Source organism: Cryptotermes secundus, unplaced genomic scaffold (assembly GCF_002891405.2).
Source record: "Cryptotermes secundus unplaced genomic scaffold, Csec_1.0 scaffold1105, whole genome shotgun sequence".
Lineage (NCBI taxonomy): Eukaryota > Metazoa > Arthropoda > Insecta > Blattodea > Kalotermitidae > Cryptotermes > Cryptotermes secundus.
Genome location: NW_019718631.1, coordinates 1114615 through 1137589, shown reverse-complemented (window position 1 = coordinate 1137589; position 22975 = coordinate 1114615).

Genomic DNA, 22975 nt, shown 5'->3' with positions numbered 1-22975 from the left:
TGAACCATAAAATGCTGGGAAATTCTTGAGTAGTTACAGAATTGGCTGCTCCTCAAGAAGGGCTCAGATCCGTGAGTAAGTAATTAAGTAAGTATGGATATTTAAAGAAACTAGAATAAAAAGTAATTTATTCCTTTAATCAGTGTGATTAGCTATACGGAACTTTATTTATGTGTGCAGTAACAACATTAAAGCCACTCAGGCATATAACGGACAAGGGCCCCATTTGTGATATGCTCGTACGCATATTCCGAAGTGGTGTACACTCGTCTTTAGAGATACGTTTTGTGCAGTTGAATGCATACTTCTTCGAGATATAGAAATGAAGTTCATTCGACCAAGTTCCTCTCTGTCCAAACCCCAAGAGTGTGCGGAAATTCTAAGGCAAGGTCTGTTAAGAAGTCTTAAGTTCGTCTGTCTCACGTAAGGTCTGCTAATAATTGTGTTTGTAGGCCTGTAATTAATCGGATAGTTTTCTAAAAAAAATTATTTGCCAGTATTCTCAAACATACACTGCATCGGAAGAGGTACGACTTATGGTAAGTTACCGATATCCATAGCTGAGTCGGTATAGCGGCTGTCTACAGGCTGGACGGCCGAGCGGTCAGACAATTTTCTATTATCCACGTCGTCCGGACCGGCTCTGAGGTCCACTCAGTCTCCTATCCAACGGGTACTTCGGGCCTTTTACCCGGTGGTAAAGCGACAGGTGCGTGAAGCTCACAACTCACTTCCGACTAATTCCGAGGTCAAGAAGATATGGATCTATACATCCACTCTCCCATACACCTTCATGACAAATTTACCTTACCCGGTATGCATACCGGTTAAAAAAAAGGCACTACATATATACGTGTAGATATACAGTATATGTGTGTTACAAGAGCCCTGTTTCTTTGTCTCACGACCCTGACTTTTCAAGTCCGATGTAGTTATCTTGATTCGGGAATGTTAACTTCACTAGTTTCTGAAATGTGTTGATGTCACAGGTTGAATTGCAACATTGGATTTGTTTTTTAAAACTGCAACGGCTAAATCTCAGAATATTATAGTCTGGCTTAGAAGAGGCCTTCTGTGTAAAACACGCCTTGCGTCTTCTCTTTGCCAAGAATTCTCTCTTTGCAGCTCTGAGCAAACCGCTAGTTCTTCAGCTTGTCGTATTAGGAATTAAGGGAGAATGGTCTTTATTTGCATATCGCATTGAGTCCTCTCTTCAGTGACAGTGAACCAAATGTAAATCAGGCCTTTAAACAAAAGCTTCTCGTTCTTACAACTCCAAATTGCACAGAGACGTGACTGATGGCTGTTCACTGTTTAGGAAGCTACAAATTACCATTCACATTTTTTACACCATTAAATATTTAAAATGTGGATCATTCTTGGTGTTTTTCTGTGTCTTTCTATTCGTTCCTAATGGCATGCAAGTTTCTTTCCTTTCTAACTTTGTACTCGTTCTTGTTGCGGGATAAACATTATAAAAAACAGCTGAGTGTTGCTGATGATCTTTCCGGGCTTTTTGACCGCCCCACACCAAATGTTTCCACAAATCAAGCGCTTCCATCAATCACCCTGCCTCAAGTAAACAAACCAAAACCGTTGCTGCACTGGTGCTACACTCAACAGCCTTGGATGCGCGGTAAGATTACTTGCGTTCTTCTCCAGCCCATAAAGCCCCTTGATGTAGATATTTAACAGTAGCGGGAAGGGAAATAAGCAGACTAGCGCGCGATAGCAGCGTTCTCCACGCTTAAATAAAATTTATTTGTGAATCTGTGAAAAATGAAGATACGGTAAATTTCTCCGTACGCTTAATTAACTAAGGACCACGTCATGAAGATACATAAGGAAGTGGAGGTATAACTCCAGCATTTTTGACCTCGGAAGTAGACGGAAGTGAGTGGTCAGTTCACACCCTGACAAAGAACCAAAGCGAAGCCTATTCATAAAAGATAAACACATCATCTCGTCAGAGAGGATGTTACATAAGGACTATGAGCGCAAGTGTTCTGTAAAATAAATCTCAGGTCGTGGGCAGCGAGGGACTTGGCGTCAAGACGAACTGATTGGCGGTAAAATACCAATCGTAAAGTAGCTTTGACTTCTTAATATAAGTTAGTTGCAGTGAGGTGCCGGTAGTTGATGGTTGGTTGCGGTTGGGAGGTTCCTGCAGGCAGGGGTGTGAACACGGAAGATGAATCTGTAATTTTGGAAGCCGTAGCCAAGTAGCGCCTGGTGAAGGCTGTAACAAACTGAGGAGAGACTATAGAGATCTATACAGTATAGTCATGACTTGAGCGAAATAAAGCCAATTGCTATTGAAACTCTATGTCTAGTCCCTAAATCGTAACAATATAAAAAATTGTGCGTACTTCACTCCCGTATGCACAAAAGGGATTCCATTAGACCGACGTGATCAAACATGAAATTAGTCCAACAGTTGTTGTTGCAAGTCGCAGATACCAAGTTTTATGTATTTTCCCACAAGACCTTCTTGTTCTTCCTTAACCTGAAGTGCAGCATCACAGTAGCATAAATATACATGTTCACCTCACCACTCGTCNTACAAGACCTTCTCGTTCTTCCTTACCGTCCTTCAAAGAGTTAACCTGAAGTGCAGCATCACAGTAGCAGTAACATACATGTTCACCTCACCACTGGTGTTACCTTCCTCGGGCAGCTGTTGCATCCATAAGTCTAGCCTACCCTTTCCTTCGGTCTCATTGGGTATCCGATATCCCTTTCTCTTAAAATGTAGAAGTCGCCTGGGAATTCTCATGAACCCACCCACAGGCGTTCCTTTCAGTAACTTTATGGGTTATTGAAAAATGACTACTTTAATTCGTTTGTAACTTCATTTCGTTTAGAATATTGACTTCTTTTTTTATCAAGAAATATCTATTCATTTTATTCAAATCTACATTTTCAGTTTTTCTTTGATTGCAGCTGACTTGATATTTTATGAAAGAGTCTCTCGTAATATGGTTTCCAGTGGCGCACGGTGCAGTGCTTGCGATCATAGCCATTCGAAACCTTCCTGTGGCGTGGATGAAGGAAACTGTCTTTGCGATGCGATGCCGTAGGGTAGAAGCCTTCTGCCTTGAATATGAATGCAGCACGTTCCTTCGAAATATCTGTGAGCATCTACCAAATTACACGGCGTCGCATCCCAGACGGCAGGAATCTTCATTGTCTCACGCCGCCTTGGGAATAACAAATCTCATATTGTGTGCAATATTTCGCGTTCGCCATGATTCCTGCCTACAATCTGATTGTTCCGTCATGGACCCTCTCATCAAGCAGGCAGAATATTTTTGGCCGGCAACATCCTGCGAAAGACTCACGGAATCTNGGGGGGGGGGGGTTGACGATCTGACAAACAAGGAATCCTGCACATGCAGATTCTTATTGCTTGGAATTTCACTCCTACAAATTTTGTGTTCTTGTCTTTATACTGTCGAGTGTTTGAATGTGACTGCAGACGGAGTTTGGATTGATGATTGGATTTATTGAACACTTATGCACACAACTCGTAACCACAAATAAATGTAACAGCCTCACTGGTTTACACATTCTAAAGATCACTGTAACTGCAGCACACATGAAGTCTTCTATGTCTTCGCTAGTCGTTTCCTGGTGACGGATACTAACAGTGTCCTCTCCTGACGTCCTAACAGACTGGCGAATATTCCACAACTGACTTGGCTGGTGGTCGTCTCACACCCACCTTCTCCTCTTCTCTTCACTAGATAGTTACCGTGCCTCAGATTTGGATTCAAACACATGATCCCAGTGTTTGAGCGGGCGAAAACTGTTCGCGCCTTAGACAGCGCGGCCACTGTGACCCGCACGACATCCTTTCGCTCCTTGTAAATATGAATACATCGCGCAAACGAATGGTTGAAGATAACTTGCTTTATAGCAATAAGGAACTTTTGAGACAATTTTAAAGTGTTATATTGTGTAGTTCGAAGAGAGCGCGATGTTTCGGGGAACATATCACCTCCACACTCAGGATCGGAAAGTAAGCCTGATTCTTTTGGTTCCTCCAAAATTTCCTACTGTCTCCGAACTACAGAATGTTGCAACCAAGAAATCCGTGTTCTTCCTAGTGACTGCTATAAGATTCTCAAACCCAAACAGAGCAGGTTTGCTTTCTGGGTTACTTTATGACGCTTTCCTCTCCTTATCCTCATTCCCCTAGTCTGCTACTCTTTCGTTCGTTTCTCTCTCTCTCTTCCGCTTCTCTTTTGCTCTCAATTTCCTCTTCCTTTCGTTTGCACAGTGCTTCATTCTGTGTAAATGAATACGGACCATAATTTATAATCTCTCCGCTTTAGCTGTCGACTTACTAGTAATTTTAACATTACATAAATTTGTAAGTTAAATATGGCGAGAAGATATAACTTACTTAGCATTAGCATGCCAGTAAGTATTTTAATATAAAACCACCCCCAGAGAACCTTCTTAGCAAAAATCTGCTGTACTCACTCCTGATCCATGGGCATGAATTAACATTCAAGAAACTTGAAGATGTGTTGGAGTGAGGAGGAGGAGGGAACCGGCTGTTTCGCAACTGTCTGTGTGACGTACGTCCGTCCGTCCGTCCGTCCCTCAGCTAATGCGATTTCCTCTCGCTTCAAAGCCCCGTTCCATTACGGGCACCTGCACTGAGTTAGCGACCCTCACTCGTTCATAAAGTAATTCTGCCCGTCTGTGCCATTTGCAGGTGCATCAGTATTTCCATATGTTTATGTTTTTCTTCGTACTAATGTGATCCTCGAGACCGCCTCTGTGCTCTAGTTGTCAGAGTTCCTGGCTACAGATCAAGAGGTCCCGGGTTCGATTCCCGATGCTGCTAGATTTTCTGAGAAGTAGTGGGTCTGGAACGGGTTCCACTCACCCTCGTGAGGAAAATTGAGGAGCTATTTCAGGGAAATAGCGGTTACGGTGTAGAAAACCGAAATTAACGACCGTGTGAATTCATTGCACTGACCACGCGACACCCTCTATCCGCTAAAGTTGGCACTAACTTCGCCGACAAACGGCGGTCGCTCGGTCCGTATAGTTCGCTTGAGGACTCAAGCCACGGAGTTTAGTTTTTTATGGACCACTGATTGAATTATTTACTCATTTATCCACTGACTGACTTACTGACAAACCAAATTGATGATTGTTTAATCAGCTAAATCACTGGCTGATCGGACTGACTGAATGACCAACTAACCTCATGGATGAGGTACTGCTAAGTAAATAACAAACCAATCAGTTCCTTCGTTCTTAACGAAATTATTGGCCCCTCTCTTACCAAGCAACTAAATAACTAATCAACACATCAGTCAACCAGCCAGCAACCTAAGTGACTACCTTATGCAAAATCCTCACGGTTGAATTCTTAGTTTTTATTAACTTGAGCGAGAATCTCTCCATCACGAAAGCAAAATATTTAGGTCTATCGCCGTTGGCCCTCTCCTGAACCAACTCAATCCTGTTCACATGTTCACACAATGTTAAAGTTAAATATTAACATTAGCCTTTAGCACGCGAGCAGGTTCGTCTGCGGTCCTATCCTGTGAGGGTCTGTGAGCATTTGTTTTGCATGTTATGTGCTCAGTGGGAGTCAGCACTATGGTCGCACATGTTCTGCCTCACCTGTCATGCTTTCCCTTGACCAGTGTTGTGCAGGGTAACCGCAGTTGGCTGTTACTGTCGAATGAACAAAGCATTGAACCCTCGTCCCTATACTTTCAGCCAGACAATGAGATGTGCTCTTCGCTTCACACCTCGTTTGCTGACCTGTGGCACCCAGCTACCTAGTAAATTATTAATTATAATTGTGTTTAAATCAGGGCATAAATGAAATACATAAAACATGTTAAATTGGGTATCCAGAGTTATAACAATAAATAAATTGAGGTTTATAATAAGGTAGTGCCAAATTTTGTGGATAGAGGATGTCGCGTGGTCAGCTCAACGAATCCTCACGGCCGTTAATTTCGGTTTTCTAGACCGGAGCCACTATTTCCATGAAATAGCTCCTCAGTTATCCTCACGAGGCTGAGTGGACCCCATTCCAGTCCCACTACTTCTTAGAAAATCTAGTAGCACCGGGAATCGAACCCGGGACCTCTTGATCTGTAGCCAGGAACAACTGGAGCACAAAGGCTGTCTCGAGAGCCGTGACACCAAAATAAAATGTTTAATTAGCAAGAGCATCTGGAGGGTTTGCTAAAAGGCCATGAATTCAGGTCAGGTGTAATTGGTTCTTACAGACTTTTGTCCTTAAGATTATACATTATATCTTATAGAGATGGATCTCACGTTACCAAACGTCAAAAAGGTAAGTTTGCTGCCGCTAAGTCATTTTTATAGCAACATAATCAGTGCAATTCACAACCGAAGATCCACAAACACGTTGAGATAATGAAGTCAGTATTATGGAAGATGCAGTAATGTCTTACAAGAACAGGGCTCGCCATGTCCACGGTCCAGTCAATTGCTCCGTTATGTGTACCGAGGAATAAATTTATCTGCATAACCAGTTAAGAATGGGTCACAGGATAAAATGAAGAATATCATAATTTCTTCTTCTCCTTATGACTTCAGGGGAATTAAGAGCGAAACAGGTTCTTGCATGGTTATAATATATTTCTTTAAACATTTTGAATCATTAATTTCTTCTCAATAATATTTAAGCATTCATCTCCTACATCACAGGAAACATACCGTATCTACATTATAAAGACCAACTGTGTAATGATACTTACGAAACAAACTGCTATTTATTCTGAGAATCATGCGAAAGAGTTAAATGCGCTGTGAGAGGAAGAGCATAGTTCTTTTTTATGTTAAAGCAGGCGGAATATACAGAAACCGCTATGCTTTAAAGAGCTGAAATATATGTTGGATTTTCCAGCCCGCTTTCCGTACTTCAAACGTAGTTCAAACTTTACTTCAGCAAAATAATTTTTCATGCTGGAACAGAGGAATATAATAGATCTGGTAAAAGGTGTATAAAATTTGATATATGAAATTTTGTCTGTGTCACATCTGTGGTAAAGATAAATTATGACGGAGGAGAATGTTTAATGTAGCAAATTCTGTAAGAAAGAAAATTGCTGTTCAAAAAAAATTGGTTGATGTTGCCTAAAAATTGGTGCTTCAGAATTCGAGTTTGTGACGTTTTGCCAGAGTCTGGAAGATACACGGAAATGGAAAATGTCTGCTGTTTTCGAGAGCCTGTTTCGGAACTAGTAATACTGGCAGATGCCACTCTGAAATTTGATCCAAACAAGTTTATCTTTTAGAGCGTGAATTCGGGAGGAAAGTGGAGGAAATGTAAATGTAAGTATATAGGCCCACATTTACCCAGCTGTTGGATACACTGTAAATGGTATTAGGTTCAGTGTCTTTAAACAACTTTTAGGAGAGTTTCCTTCGGCATCATATGGGATTTAAAAATCCACATTTACGCACATTTCCATAAAAAAATTGCTAACTAAAATTAACTACAAGAAATTTAATCGCAAGAAAATTAGCTCGTATACTGCATAAGTGAATATGCACATAAAAAGGTGAAAATGTAAAGCTGTCCCTGTAACAGGTCGTGGAGGCCCATAGGTCGAAGCTGCCACACTTTCTAGACTCTCGGCTCACAGATGGCGGTAAGGTTTTCAGCCTTACACACTGTCCGCCCTTTACCCCACAGGAAGATTCCTTGTACTCACTTCTGTTAGAGGCTGAGTCGACTCCTTGACCATAGTTCTGACGCTGATCATTCTGAGCCCTTATTTATTTGGATGATTATAGATGACCATGAAATTTATTTATAATTAATTCTCGGTAATTTTAATTTCAAAAGTCTTATGTTTCGATATTACTGGAAATGTATTGTCATCTTTAATATCGTATTTCATTGTCTGGGACTTGCAATACGGTGTTTATGTTGAAATTTCTAGATTCTGGCAGGACCAAGGAGTCCGGAGTTCTGACATTTACGAGCAGTCATAAATTTAGCTCGGGTACAGGGAACCGGACGCGCCTAAAAGGAAGGTTAATGAGAAGGACAGGTCAGAACTTGTTACAGTTGCCTGTGAATGAGGGCCAGTATGATCGAGTTGCCTCGTTCAAACTTCCTACGGAAGATGGGATGAAATGTATATGTCAACACCATCTTTCGCATTCTCGGGGTGGGGTGTGCAAGCCATTCCACAAGAGACTTTCACCATATTCCGAACTGAACGGACGTGACCCTTGCACGCTCCGAGACATAGCTTGCCGATCGTGTAACGCTGTAACTTAAAGCTAAGAATACATTAATTTAACAGTGTGGTTTGGAGAACAAAGGTGAATAAACGTCAATTGGATCAACTCCCAGAATACCGCTTTCTTCGGCATCGCTACCCTGAGACTCATGCAAACCGACCCAGCTAGTTTCCCATACCTGTACCGACCTTCCTTAGTTTGATCTGTGAGGACAACTTGCAGTAGCCATCATACACTGTCCTAAGGTAGAAACAGGTGTAGCAGGGATAGCACCGTTTCGACTGAGCTGATACAAACAAAGGCGGGTTGCAAAAGAGCGGTGTTAGTGCGGCTGGAAGGATGAGGTCAATTGAAAAATCCAGTGACCTTATCGGGAATAGAACCCGCAAACTTCCAGCTTGTAGCAGAGTGCCTCAACCAACTACACTACCGCGTGCCCCTGAGTATGCATATTCATTCATCAGTAATCTGTATATGTAACACAAAATATCTTAAATGAACGTCTTTCTGGTTCGGGTCTATTATTAAACTTTAACGGGCACTATGATATTAGTGTTTAGCTCTGATCATTCCAACTGAAATCCTTATGTTAATCAGTTTAATTGGGACTACTTTAAATTTCTTTAAATAATAGTGTAATAAGCTTGTCACGATAGCCGAGCCGTCTAAGGCATGTACTGTCTTCACTTATTCGGAAGCCGTGATCGTGTGTTCGAATCCCCCACAAAACATGGATGTTTGCTCTGTGTATGCGTTTATTCTGTTTGTACTGTCCTTTGTTTACGGAGAGGCCTTGCGACGCGCTGATCACTCGTACAAGGAGTCTTAACATCTGTAAAATGATCAAAATGGAAAAACAACCTCGACACCATAAGGTAAAAGAGGAACGGATTAAGTAAGTATGAATGAATGAATGTACAAGGGTGGGCCTTCTCGGCCATTGCACCGCGAGCTACAGGGGTGATTGTGCCTCCCCTTTTGGCCTCCCCTTTTGATTATCCCCTCCCAAATTTACGAAAATATTACGAAGGAAGTAATTTTATATTAGGCCCTTTTTGATCGATCGGCCAAGGATTAATGACGCGTTACATCGATGTAAAATCAGACCTATTGCTAGTGGGGTGGAACTAAGTCCCTTGTATTGCTGCCACTTCTGGCCTATTGTACCAAAAACCAGACCTAACTTAATAAGCAATAAACTGCCATAAGAAGAAGCTACTGTTCCGAGATATTCAAGAGTTACCGTTGATATCGGATATGAACCCTGGGCCATAACGTAGTTATTTCTTTAGAAACGGAATTGAAGCCAGCAAGCTGTCTGTATGCCAGCTGTTTCCACGCTTTGTACCCCGATGCTCCTAACTTCTAGTTTCAGACTTAACCACGAGATCGAAGCTCAAATTTCGCTTGCTGTACCATAATTTAAAGAAATTAAATTATATGAAATGAATATTATAGCAGACTACTTGATTCTCGGACTGTGTTTCAGCCAGGAGTAATGGGAGGGCGAGCAAATTAGCTCTATACTGCATTATACTGCGTCATCTGCTTCACTGTGCTTTGATGATGTTTCTTTTGTCCCCCCCCCCCTCCCCATAATCATCCAATAACGCATGACCAATGAGGATCTCTTTCGGTCTGTTTATCTGTTTTATAATCCGAAATCTATCAAATAAACCAAACAACTGACCAATTAAATAATTGTTTAACTAATGAAACAACTAATTAACTAATGGAATGTAGCTAATTGACACTATTAAAACTTCTGGCCTCTTCTGATTAGGAATTAATTTTGTGTGACTCTTCCGGGCACTTGGTATACCAGCAGGATTTTAGGATCTCGCTTCTAAGCCATAAGGCCATGTAGTCTGTTGAAAGTTAACCGATGTTTCGGAGGAAAATGTCGCCTCCATCTTTATGATGGTTTCTTGCTTGGCTTACTCGTCAACCCTAAAGATGGGGCGATGTGTTCTTCCGAAATACTGGCCGAATTTCATCGAACTACAGGAAGATATACCGCTGATATACTGAGGTAGAACTCCTTGAAGTAGACATCGGGCCAACGCAAAGCTGACACTTATATTGCTACATGCAAGAACCAGCTGCACTGCGCGTTGCTGTGATTTAGCCGACCAAGACTGTACGACCCTTTTCCAGAAGTGATTTCCGAACTAAAGAAGCTGTGGAATAGAGAAAAATATCTTGACCCTTCCGGGAATCAAACCCCAGCTATCCAGCCCCTATCCCCCTCTCTATACCAACTGAGCTATCCCGGCTCTTCTTATTAACCAGGTAACAGGGTGTGTTAATTTGTGTTGAATGAGAGAAATATTGTAGACTAGCCGTTGTTACGCTAACAGCTGACAGATGACGACGAAGAAAAAAGCTGCAGTAGAGTCAACGAAGGGACCGACGGAGGTGCAAGTAAAAATCGATCACATGTTCTTCGCTGCAATGGCTGTAAGCAGTGCCATCTGGTTGCAGTGGGAAGGCAAGCTTAGAAATCTACACGGTAGGCAGGCATGTCTTCAAAAATCTTTATCGATTCTTTCGTTGAATCGACTATGGCCGTTCTTCAGCCACTAGTTCCGACTAAACGACATAGAGTGCCTTGAAAAGTTTCAGAGGAACATGTCGCTTCCAACTTCATGGTCGCTTGCTTTCTTGCCAACTGCTTCATTTTGGTTTCTTGCTTGTCTTATTCTTCGACCCCGAAAATTGATGTTCCTCCTAAACATCTGTTGACTTTTCAATTGACTACACGGCGATGTCCCAGAAGATAGAATTCTTCATAATCACCGGTGTGAGAACCTCATATCCTACATACAATCATTTGCTCTTTTGAGAAGACTGCAGAATTATGAAGTGCTGGTTCCAGAGTCAGACAGACATTTCTCAGTTCAGAATTTAACTGGAGAGTTCAGGAAAGGCAGATGATTCAGCGGTAAGACACTGCTGCCCATCTCACCCGTTTCAGTCTGAACGGATTCAGCGCAATTCAGCAGCTCCAATGTGACAGGTGGGGGTCACGCACTGCAGAAGGTTCTCGTGAGTAGCATCAGGGGACCACCGCCGCTTATCCACTTAAAGGATTATTGCCGAATACTTGGGAATATTTTACTGAACGATAAATGCTTTTACGAAGAAAAATTATAATAAAAACTCTCAGTATACGTTAAAGTGGCTTCTTTGTTCACAAAGCACATCTGCTTTTCAGGAGACGCTTGGCTTGTGAAGAAGAAGCGCAAATTACGGTCTAGAACGGCGATTTTTATTGGGAGGTTTCGTACAAGTGTAATCCTCTTTTGTCCCTCGACTAAAGCGAATTCATGGGTTGGTCCAGCCGTTAATCAGTCAGATATCGTCTAAACGACCTTCACAGTAATGCAACGTAAGGATTGAACAGTTTTCCTTAGCGACAATATTCGTGACCTTGTATGTGGCGAGTACCTGGTTCGAGTTTCCGCTGCAGCATCGGATATCCTTACCTTGTAGTTTTGTCGCTCAGTTTGTGGAATTAAGGATGTATTGCTATGAAACAGTCGGCCCCCCGAATCATGTTCCGACCCCTCTTAAAATATTCATCTCCTAGAAACAAGAACAACATTCAGAGCAGAACTGAGCTAATAAAAGTAACAAAATCTTAGTTGGAAAACCTGAAGGGAAGATTTCAGTCGGATGACCTAGCTACAGGTGAGAATGTAGTGTTAAATATAGGTCATATCTTTGGGAAATAAGAAGTGGCTCAAATGGTAGGATAATAGCAACGTTATTGACTTGGAGTAGTCAGGTTGAATATCGTCTAGGAAACCGACTATCTTCAGTGAGGAATATCAAGTTTTATCTCAGTCTACCAAGCGGATGCCGACATAATACTGTGGCATGTAGACCTGTTGCTAGGCAACGACAGCGATATAAGCAGCTACACAACAGCTATTGCTAATTAATGGCTCTGTAAACAACGGCCGTTCTTGGGTAATAGCTGAATAGCGATCACCTGGGCATCCAAACAGACGTGAACACAACAGAGGAACAGTGTTTTGTACGCGGTGCTCCCCGAGATGTTATAAGCAGGACAAATTAATAGCTAGAGCTAGTGAAAAGTTAGTGGACAGAGTCAGTCAGTGGAGTTACTGAAGAGTTGGTTGGTGAGTTAATGAGTTAGCTAGAGGACTGCTGGGGCTCTGTCGTTGTGAGCTCTTGCTATTAGAAGCTGGTAGCTAAGGCCGGGGATATTTCGGGAACACAGAAGAAGGGGAACTTCCACCGTTGAAGGCCGCTACCAGGCAACGGATATTGAAGACTGTAACAGGCTGAGAACACTAGTCTGTGTGTGTGTGTGTGTGACAGTGGTCTGTAAAGTATAGTCACATCCTCTATGAAAGGGTTCAACTAAACCCATGATCAACCCAAAATACGTCTGTAGACCCTCCATACACGTGACAATAGACCTAAGTTTGCCTCCTTCCAAAACGTTATCTACTCATAATTCATCATCATGGTCTCATTTCTTTCGACATTCTATAGCATCCATATATAAAACAGGGCCGTTAAATAATATATCAGCTAATGGCTAGAGTATGAAAGAGTTAACGGAATTGAACTAACTCAGAATGGGGTCTGGTGGTGGGACTTTGCAGACGCATTGATAACTTTTTCATGTTCCGTACTTGCGACTTTCTTGACCAGCTGAGTGGCTAGGAACTGCTCCATGAACCCTAGTTTCTGTGGGTCATAATTGATTTCCAAGCACTGTAGCCCGGGCACCCTCCATGTTTGCAGTTACTTTCTGCGCTATCGCCCTTCCATCTGTTCAAACACCAGCAGCAGCAGGCGGGGCGAGCCATGCTAATTCTAATGAGCCACACTCGTCCTGTCTTTCTGCTGGCTTTGCAACCGTTACGTCGGCTCGTAGGACTTCACAGCCTTCTGTCAGCAGCTCATATATTCTGACTCCAGTTGTCTTACGTACTTGTAGTTACAAAATTAATAAAAATATTGATTTTAATTTAATAACCTTCAGCAACTTCAAAATATATGTACTTTTTATTTCATGTTTCTAACCAGTGTGGTTAACCTGCTTCGGGCTGGACAGTCGATGGGTGGAAGTTCGTGTCCCGTTAAGTACAAGATTTTTCTCCTCTTCTCGTCGTCCAGACCGGTTTGGGCCCACTCAGTCTTTTATCCAATGAGTACGGGTGGCTTTTCCCTAGCGCTAAATTGACCGGGGCGTGAAACTGACCAATCGCCAACTAATACCAGATCTATAAATCCACTCCCCATACCCCTTCGTGGCTTAGTGCTTAATTAGTTAACCATAGGGACAACTTTAACTTATTATGTTTGGAACAATTTATGGCACACTTCAGAAGGCATTTATCATACTGTCACATATATGGGGGTACGCGTGACGAAAATAACGGGTTCTAGATCGTGGATTTATTAGCACTGCGGTTGTAAGTTTTCTTAATCACACTCAATTATAACGATATCGCTATTCTACACAGTTTCATTTCACCGTTGCACACCCTCTAGGAGTCTCTGTCTTCACTAGTCGCCTCCTGGCAACGGATATCAACACACAAACTAGCACTTCAAATCACTATGACGTCTTCTTGTTATTTCGTCACCAGCCACTCTGCACTTCTCTGTCCTAATCTGTACTCAACTAATCTTCACAATTCAGTAAGGAAATGCTCCATTCACGTCCTTATATTCTCAACTGCACTGAACTAATCTAAGCTACAACAGATTCTCGTTATATAGCTCCGCACGGACCCCTCAGAAAACACAAGACGAGTGATTTATACCCAGTCAGCCCATTGGCGCGCTGGCTACTGACTAACAACGAACTATAATATTCATCCACTGAAATATAGTTTCAATTGTTGCGCTTTGGAACGTGTTTACCGAGCCGTTCCCCAGAAAAGGGTTGCATAACCCCGTTGTTCTATGGTTGCGTGCTTGTATTACTTAGCAGCGGTTGTTTCTGTGGCTCAGCTGTTCTTGTACAAGGCAAATACACCACAATGCACTGCGAACAAACTGGAAACTAAATTCGTGCCTCCATCTGGCAGCCGGAAAAGATATGAAGTTTCTAATTAGTGTATCATGTGATGACTATCTATGGGGTCGAAACATGCAGTGGTTTAGAATAAAATCACTAGTCAACACTGCACTTATGTCGAAAGTTATAACGGTAAATGTAATATTAGTCACCTGCTAGAACTCATTCGTTGTTGTCATGGAATTATAATCATGTCTCGTTTACTCCACGCATGGTACATGTACCATGTACCATTACCACGAGTAATATTATATTTTAGAGTCATATTTTGTGTATGATATCACTTTATTCTATTCCGTCACCACAATAGGAAATATAGATACAGCATACTTTCGTCGTTAATTATAATTCATCTAAATGTAAACAAGTCAGTTGCCAGATGATGGTGGTCAGTGAGCGGAAACATGTTGTAATAAGCGACATGTATGGTGTGTCCACAGTTCCTGTTGTGGTGACGGAATAAAATAAATATATAGCGAATAATACAAATCATAATGCTACTGTATGCATAATTTTTTCTGTATTTACTCCATACACGTTTCTTTCCTAACATTTGTTCTCAAGCAAAGAAACTACGAACTTTGGTCACGAGACCGAGGTGTGGTCTGGTAGGTGGCACTGAAGTTTCAGGAGAACTTGCTGCTCACATCTTCAGGGTTGCAAAAACGAAGCAGTATGTTCCTCCGAGAAGTTGGTATCCACCTCCTATCACACTACGTCACAGTGACGTAACACCAAAGACCAGCATATGAATCTTCACCGAATGAAAATGCCAGTCTGAGAACTACTGTGGTTTATGCATTTCAAATTGATGTATTTAGAGAAATTACCCACGTGTAACGCTGCTTGGGAGCTGATCACTAAACTAATCTGTAGCTGAGGTTGGCCTTTGTCTACAGCTCTTACTGTATGGTTCTTGGTTACAGGAACCTCAGGAACGAAAGTGTTTGTTTTATTTCTACGCTATTCAACAATGCGTTGCAACTGCAGGAGCTAAACGTAACCTCTTTCGAGGAATTGTCCCAAAAATCGATTGGAGGAGCTGAGCAAAACATAGGAACTCTCTCCCAATCAGTATATCCGATGCTTCCGACAAGATTTGAAATCTACAGTAAGATTGCTTACTTAATCGGCAAGAAACCACGAAATTCTCTGGAGAATTAGATCAGACCTATATCTTATTTTGAACTCCGTTCACTCGTTGTTATTCAAACTACGCTTGCATTACCTACAGCCTTCTTCTTCTTCTTCTTCTGTTCCTCTTGCTCCCACTTGAAAAATTGGCATCCGTGAAACGCTTCGTTTCACTTCAGTATCTTAATCTTAGACAATAGGTAGGACTCCTTTGGTGGGGAATCATCCCGTCACCAGGCCGCTACCTAACACAAACACAGAATAAAAACAGACGTCCATGCCTTGAGTTGGATTCGAACCCACGATCCCAGTCTTCGAGCGGGCGAAGACATTTCATGCCTCAGACCGCGCGGCCACTGTGACCGGCTTTGTCTACAGTAGCATTCAGTTGTGTCTGTGACTGTGACGTGCATAGAGGGAGATTGAAGACAAAGCTCAGTGCGGCATTCAGTAGAGGTAATAGATACTGGACGTCTGGGCACGGTGACCAGTGGAGAGGTCCCACTGGATGCCTGACACTGTAGCCCTGCTCCTCTAGCTTCTCCTGCCCACGATATTAAAATAATATGAAAATGATTATGACGACATGATCTGGACTGAAGTGATCCAGTGCTGTGTCCATTGCGGTGATGAATCTTAGAATTATGTTGCACGAATCAGTCATTGAGGTTAGCTCTTTCTCAGGGGCCCAACTGAGGAGGTGTCTTCCTTTCTCGACTGAAGACGGAAACAGATCCAGTTTCCGAAACGTCGTGTCCTCTGTTACATAGAATTCCAGACGATGGAAAAAGTCCAAAATTCCAGTAATTCTGTGTGTCATCCACCATCGTCAGAACCCTTTAGAACCTACATGAATCAGTAAGCTTAACAGCGGCAGAACTAGATTGGGCAGTAATTCAGAGAAGACCTTGAAGGAAGCTGTCCGTTACAGTTTATTTGAAGGCGCTATACCGATAATGTAATTTCCACCTTCCAGCTAACCTACATTATATTCGAAAGCATAAATTATTGCAGTTGGTCTCGGGTTGGAGATTTAAAATGGTTTAGCTACCACACGTCTCCCAGTTTAATTAACGACTCATTAAATTAGCAGTTGCAAGACTTAGCCGCAAATTCCCGGTAATTCAGCATGACATTGCTTCGAAGCCCGCTGAATGCCACCTCTTGAGCGCTAATTCAAACGACTCAGCCATTAAACTTTCGGCAAGTTGCAGGGCTTGCAGTCTGGTGCGGAGTTAATGCTCCGTCGCTCTATCTAGACTTCTTTCCTTTCTAAACGAAAGCAACTAGGCTTATGAGATCACCATGCTATCTGTGTGTCCCCCATTTGAAGTATTGAAACAGTTGAACCATTTTCATTGAATTTGGCATAAACCTTATGCATTGTAAAACATTCCAGTTATAGTTTTGAATTGTCTATAAGCAGCAATGACAACATAGGTCCTGAGGTGAGGTATAGAGAAAGATGTTCCAAAAATAGGCATCATTATACTTTCCTTATCTTAAGGAAATCGAAGAAGATCTATGCGAGGTCCCTCATGTCTGTGTGTTTGTATATCCCCGTTTAAATTTCGAATCGCCGAATCAATATTTATGAAAACTGGTACAAGTATATATATATCATGGCATCTAAGCCCATCACAACAGCTTACTTCATAAATTCCTCCCATCAATCTGTGTATAAGTGTATCCCTCCTACTGTTGCCAGGCAAAGGCTCGGTAAACACTTTCCTGCTGCAGCCCATACACGCAACAGTAGAAGAACTGTTGGATGCGTGTTCATGTTGGTCTCTGTATTGCCGTGTCGTTGCTAGGTAATAATTCAATAAAGAGTTTCCCACAGCAACGAAGAATTATTTGAGGCGTCGTTTTCTATGCGGTCTGTGTCTTATCAAAGAAAGTTGACGATTAGTTTTTCCAAGAACTTTTTGTTTACAATCAAGTTCCTTCCGTCAAATGTGACACTTTTATAAGTTTTCCACCTCGTCACCACCTGCCTTACATGTTTCGGCTCACCACGGAGCCATCATCAGAGGCATTTATAGTAGAAAAAGAAATCACCAACACACAAAACTTCACTTTGTTAAAAATAGCCACGTTCCAGTTAATTAAAATAATTACAATAGTTAAAATTGCCGAGAGTGTCGGTTCACTAAAGACACGATACTTTATCGTGTCTCACGGTGTTGTCGCTTGCAGATTTACTTATACTTTTTCTTCAACCCTGAAGATGGGGGCGATACGTTCCTCCGAAACGTCGGTTAACACCACATATACACGGTGCCAAATCCCAGAAGACTGCATTCTTCATAGTCACCGCCGTGAAAGCCTCAAATCTTATATAAAATTAAATACATTAGAACGACAGGAACAATAGTAATTAATTTCTAGGACCACAAACAAAATCAACGGGAATATACTTCAGGTTAATATTTAAGGGTTTTCATTAATTGATTGATGCACAGAAATATGTAAGGATATTTTAAACGAATCACCACTTGAATCAAGTGTACAGGCAAAACTTTACTTTCCTCCAGTTATATTCTCCTGAAAGTGTATCTCAACCCATGTCTCTGGTTCCAGGTTTCTTGAACACGTAATGCAATCTTCGCACGGAGGGAGGGATTTAATTTATACGTTCACCGCTCAGTTCCACACCCACATTTCTTGGTAAGGTTACGATTTCAAGTTGCAAGTGCTTGCTCCTTCCTTGAAGTGGTAAGAGGAAACTGAATCCCTCGTATAAATCACGCACTGTGTTTATCGGGTCACTCTGTGGATCTAGACTGTAATTTCATATGTTATTTGGTTGCGACGGAGTCAGGAATAAAGGGAAGTCAAACCGTGCGGAAGATGCCTTCTGGTCCAGACTTCAGTTCACCTACTGCTCTAATATTCTCTGCAGTTGTAATGAAAACTTACTTCTGATGAATTCAGAAATTCTAAATAATCAACTACGTCTTTCCGGTAGCTCTTTCTCTTGAGTTTTGTATGTCTAAGGAGAAGTTCCCTTGACAAGTTACTAGCCCCGCCGTGTCAAACATGCGGCCCCCATAACCACAAAGTGCAGCCCCTCAGATTTTAGAGCTAATTGATATTAAAGAAATATTAAAATTTTAGTAGAAATATTTTTTGTAAAGACAATTTTCCAACAGACAAGAAGACAAGAAGTCTCACGCAGACATAAATAAGCAGGCTGCAGGAAATTCAATGTTTTGCTGTTTCTAACATAATTTCTTGTGTAATCTCTCTTTTTACATATTGAAAAGTTGTTTGATACTTGTCAAAAATGGCATTCTCTTGCTTTTTAAAACTGTAAGATATGTGACTTTAGGTAATTATATTGAAATTATTCCCAACTAATAAATAGAATTAAATTTGCTTGTGTCAAAATGTAATGTATATTTCTATTTTGAAGTGCGGCCCTGGACCATTGTTTATAGGGCTGAGGTGGCCCTCTGTACAAGTTGAGTTTGACATGCCTGTACTAGCCTGTCAATGAATAGTCTTGTATAGGATTGATGTTTGTATGCCTCCAGACAGCCTTATTCATAGGCATTTTTTCCAGCGCTGAGATTATGATTATGCCGCCATATGCAGGCGAATTTGGATAGGAAGGCGATTACAGACGGGTCCTAGAAGTGAGAATTGTAACATATATTGTTAGCTTAGCCGTCGCCACAACAAAGTGATTTGTAATCAATCAATATTTTACAATTTAATATTTATTTCGCGCTACATGTTTCGGTCTCAAATGCCCATCATCAGGCAGTGATATAAGAATACGTGTACGGTCATTGAACTCCTAATATGGATCCATATTGGTGTAACGTGTCATATTCTATGATACAGAATTTATGTCTTCAGCTGAATATAAGTAATGAAATTAAAATATAAAATATCAAGGATATATTAAAAATATATTTTACAAGTACACTGACTTTGTATTATAGGTATTTAAAGTATTGAAGGATGTATTAGTATTATTAATAATTATTATACATTATTAAAAACGTAGCAGGAAATAAATATTCAATTGTAAAGTACTGACTGATTATAATCAGTCAGTATATAATATATAATAATTATATATCACTTTGTTGTGGCGACGGCTGACCTAACCATATTTGTTCGAGACACGCAACAGGATGGAAAATATGAAGATAAGAATTATAGCTCTTTAAATAAAACAGGCTTCATCAGCACAGATTTTTAAGTTATAAAAATACGAAGAATGCACTAAAACCACCATCTATACCATCCTAGAGTTTCCTGTGGAAGTGATGCCTGGGCAGTGGAAGCAAAAACCAAAATGATATTTACAGCCTCTGAAATGAAATTTATGAATCGAACAGCCATATACTCTTTGATGGACCATAAAAGAAACGAGGAAATACTAAACGAACTGAAAACAGAACCATGTAGGTCGTAATTTTGAAATATTAAACTGGTTAGATTCAGCATGTCGACAGAATATAAAGAAAGAGGCTTCTGAAATTACAGAATATGGATCGAGGAGCCGAGGGATACCTGTACAGAAACTACTGAACTGGTGAGGCCGTAACGAGTTAACAAGTGGCCTGACTTCGTAACTCGTGGATGGTGATTATTATTATTATTATTATTATTATTATTATTAAAGGTGAAGTTGTCCCTGTGCTTAACTCATTAAGCACTGCACCATGAAGGCGTATGGAGGAGTGGATTTATAGATCCACATTTTCTTGACCTCGGCACTAGTTGGAGCTGAATAGTCAGCTTCACGCCCCTGCCGCTTTACCCCCGGGGAAAGAGCCCCCAGTACCCATTGGGTAGGAGGTTGGGTGGACCCCACAGCCGGTCTGAACAACTTGGAGAAGAAAAATTCTTGACCATACCGGGACTCGAACTTCGACCCTTCAGTCGTCCAGCCCGTAGCCAGTCGCTGTACCGCCTATGCTACCCCGGCTCCTATTATTATTATATTGTCACGTGTATGAGTGACCGTAGACGGGGTTTGGATTGGTGACTCGATTTATTGACCGCTTATACACTCACGACTCGTGACTGCACTTTACAGATCACTGACACACACAGAGTAGTGCCCTCAGTCTATTACAGTCTCCATTAGCCGTTTCCTGGCAACGAATTTTAACACAGGAACTATAACAGTCTCACTGAATTACACATTCCAAATATCACACATAAAGTCTCCTCTTCGCAACAGGACTTTCAACTGAGCACACTTGCAACTGTTTTCTTCACAGCCTCCTGTACACAACTGCCGAACAACTTACTTTGTTCCTTGCTTATAACATCTCGGCACGGACCTCGTAGATACACCATGTGTTACTATTGTTGCCGCGGAACGTATTTCTCAAGCCGTTGCCTAGAAACGTTCATTGTTTGCAGAGTCACCGCTTAGCAACGGGTCTGTACTCCGCAATACTGAACCTATCTTCAAGCAGACGGGACCAGTTCAGATATTCAATTAATTCTCCTGTTTGAATATTTTCCTCCCATCTGTGACTAGGTCTCTCAAGCGTTATCTTTCCTTGACAGTCTCTGAATTGCCCGTGTCATCGTACTGAAGTCTAGTAGATGAAAGGGGAACATTAGTGAAAATGTTTCTCTTCATGTAATTTTCTCCAGTTCTTTCTTACTACAAATCTGCTGGGTATAAATTACTTGCGGAGCGCACGAACCGAGCACAGTTCACTGTCTGAGCGCATTAAACACTTTTCTGCAGTGTTTTTGAAGAGTCGTTGCATTCCATATGTAGCAGAAGAGGCTGCTTCGGGTTTCCTGCGACTGAGTCGTGGAACGGTAAATATTCTTCTATTTGTTTTGCTTGTGGCTTATTTTTCTTTGTTCGAGGAACTCATTTCTATATGGACTTTATATTCCTGCTCGTCTTCTAGCGCCCTCTTTCTTCTGTATCATCTTAAGAATGATGACGACTTTTATGGATTTTTGGTTGTGTTCTGGGCTCTCCACTCCGTTATTAAACCGAAACACAGACTGTCGTACGGAGCAGTGACGTCATCCTGCTAGGGGATGGCGGGGCACTGCACACTAACCAGAGTTTGCTTTCCAGCGTTGCTGTTATAACTGTGATACACTATGCAGCGTTGCAGTCAGAAATGACACGATTACGAATATTAAGTCGGAAAGGAAGGAGACGGCCATACCTACTGTTCCGGTATTGTTCCTTGCGCTCTTGAGCAAACGCGTATGACCGTGCGTAATAACGGGAGCCTGTCAGATACGAAGGAAATGTGCTGACTTACGTCGCTATCATCAACATCATGCTCTAAAAATACTGTCTTGTTGCATGGTATCTTAATCCAATCGTTTCGCGGTACCGAATTTTTAAGTTTCTATTTCAAATGTCGACCCAATTTACTGACACTTCTCGTGTTTCCTCCAGTCTTGAGCACAAGAATTGTCATATATCATTTTTATATACATGAACATCTTAAATTTACGTTCCGTTTAGTGATAATATCTGATGAGTATGTTAACCGTAAAATGTTACCGTGCAATTTTTATTAAGAGCGATGTAATTATTAACCAATTTGCTTCTTACTTTGTAGGTTATCTTTATTGCATTTGTTCACAAGAGCCGTCCATTAGTCCCTATCCTGAGCCAGATCAGGCTCATCCATACCGTTCCATCCTATCCCTCTAAGTTACATTTTAACATTGTCCACCCACTTACGTCTTGCTCTTCCTACTGGTCTCTTTCCTTCTGGCTTTCCCACAAATATCCTATATACATTCGTCTCCCCCATTTGTGCATCTCATCCTCCTTCACTTGATCATTCTAATTATACTTGGAGAAGAGTACAAGTTACGAAGCTCCTCATTATGCAGTTTTCTCCAACCTGTCACTTAATCTCTCTTCAAGCCAAATATTCTCCTCAACACCCTGTCCTCAAACACCCTCAGTCTATGTTCCTCACTTAATGTCAGAGACCAAGTTTCACGCCCATACAGAACTACAGGCAAAATTATAGTTCTGTATATTCTAGTGCTTATGTTTGTAGATATCAGACGAGAAGACAAAAGTTTCTGGACTGAAGGGTAGCAAGCATTACCCGAGTTCAATCTCCTCTTAATTTCCTCCTAAATCAGGTTTTGATTTGTACCACATTATACATATTATATTGAAAGAAAATACTTGAATACTCTGCATAGCAATAAATCTATTGGCACAACATTCACACATAGTTCCATGAAGTGCAGGAGAGGATACTATTGCTCATTTACTGTATGTTGCAATTTACCTGAACAAAGAGTAAATTACAGCCAAATATAACTTTAACGAAGTCAAATCAAAGTTACAAATCGTTCTTAAAAAGCCGCCATAATTTCATAATATTGCAGAAAATATGCTTATGATTAGTCTCTATACCAAACTTCACTTGCCTGGTTTCAGTGGTTCACTAGTAGTCTCCATCAGGCCTGAAGGTAAAGAAAATATTTACACGGTCACCCTGTTTTGTTTTACATTCTACAATTTTAATAGGA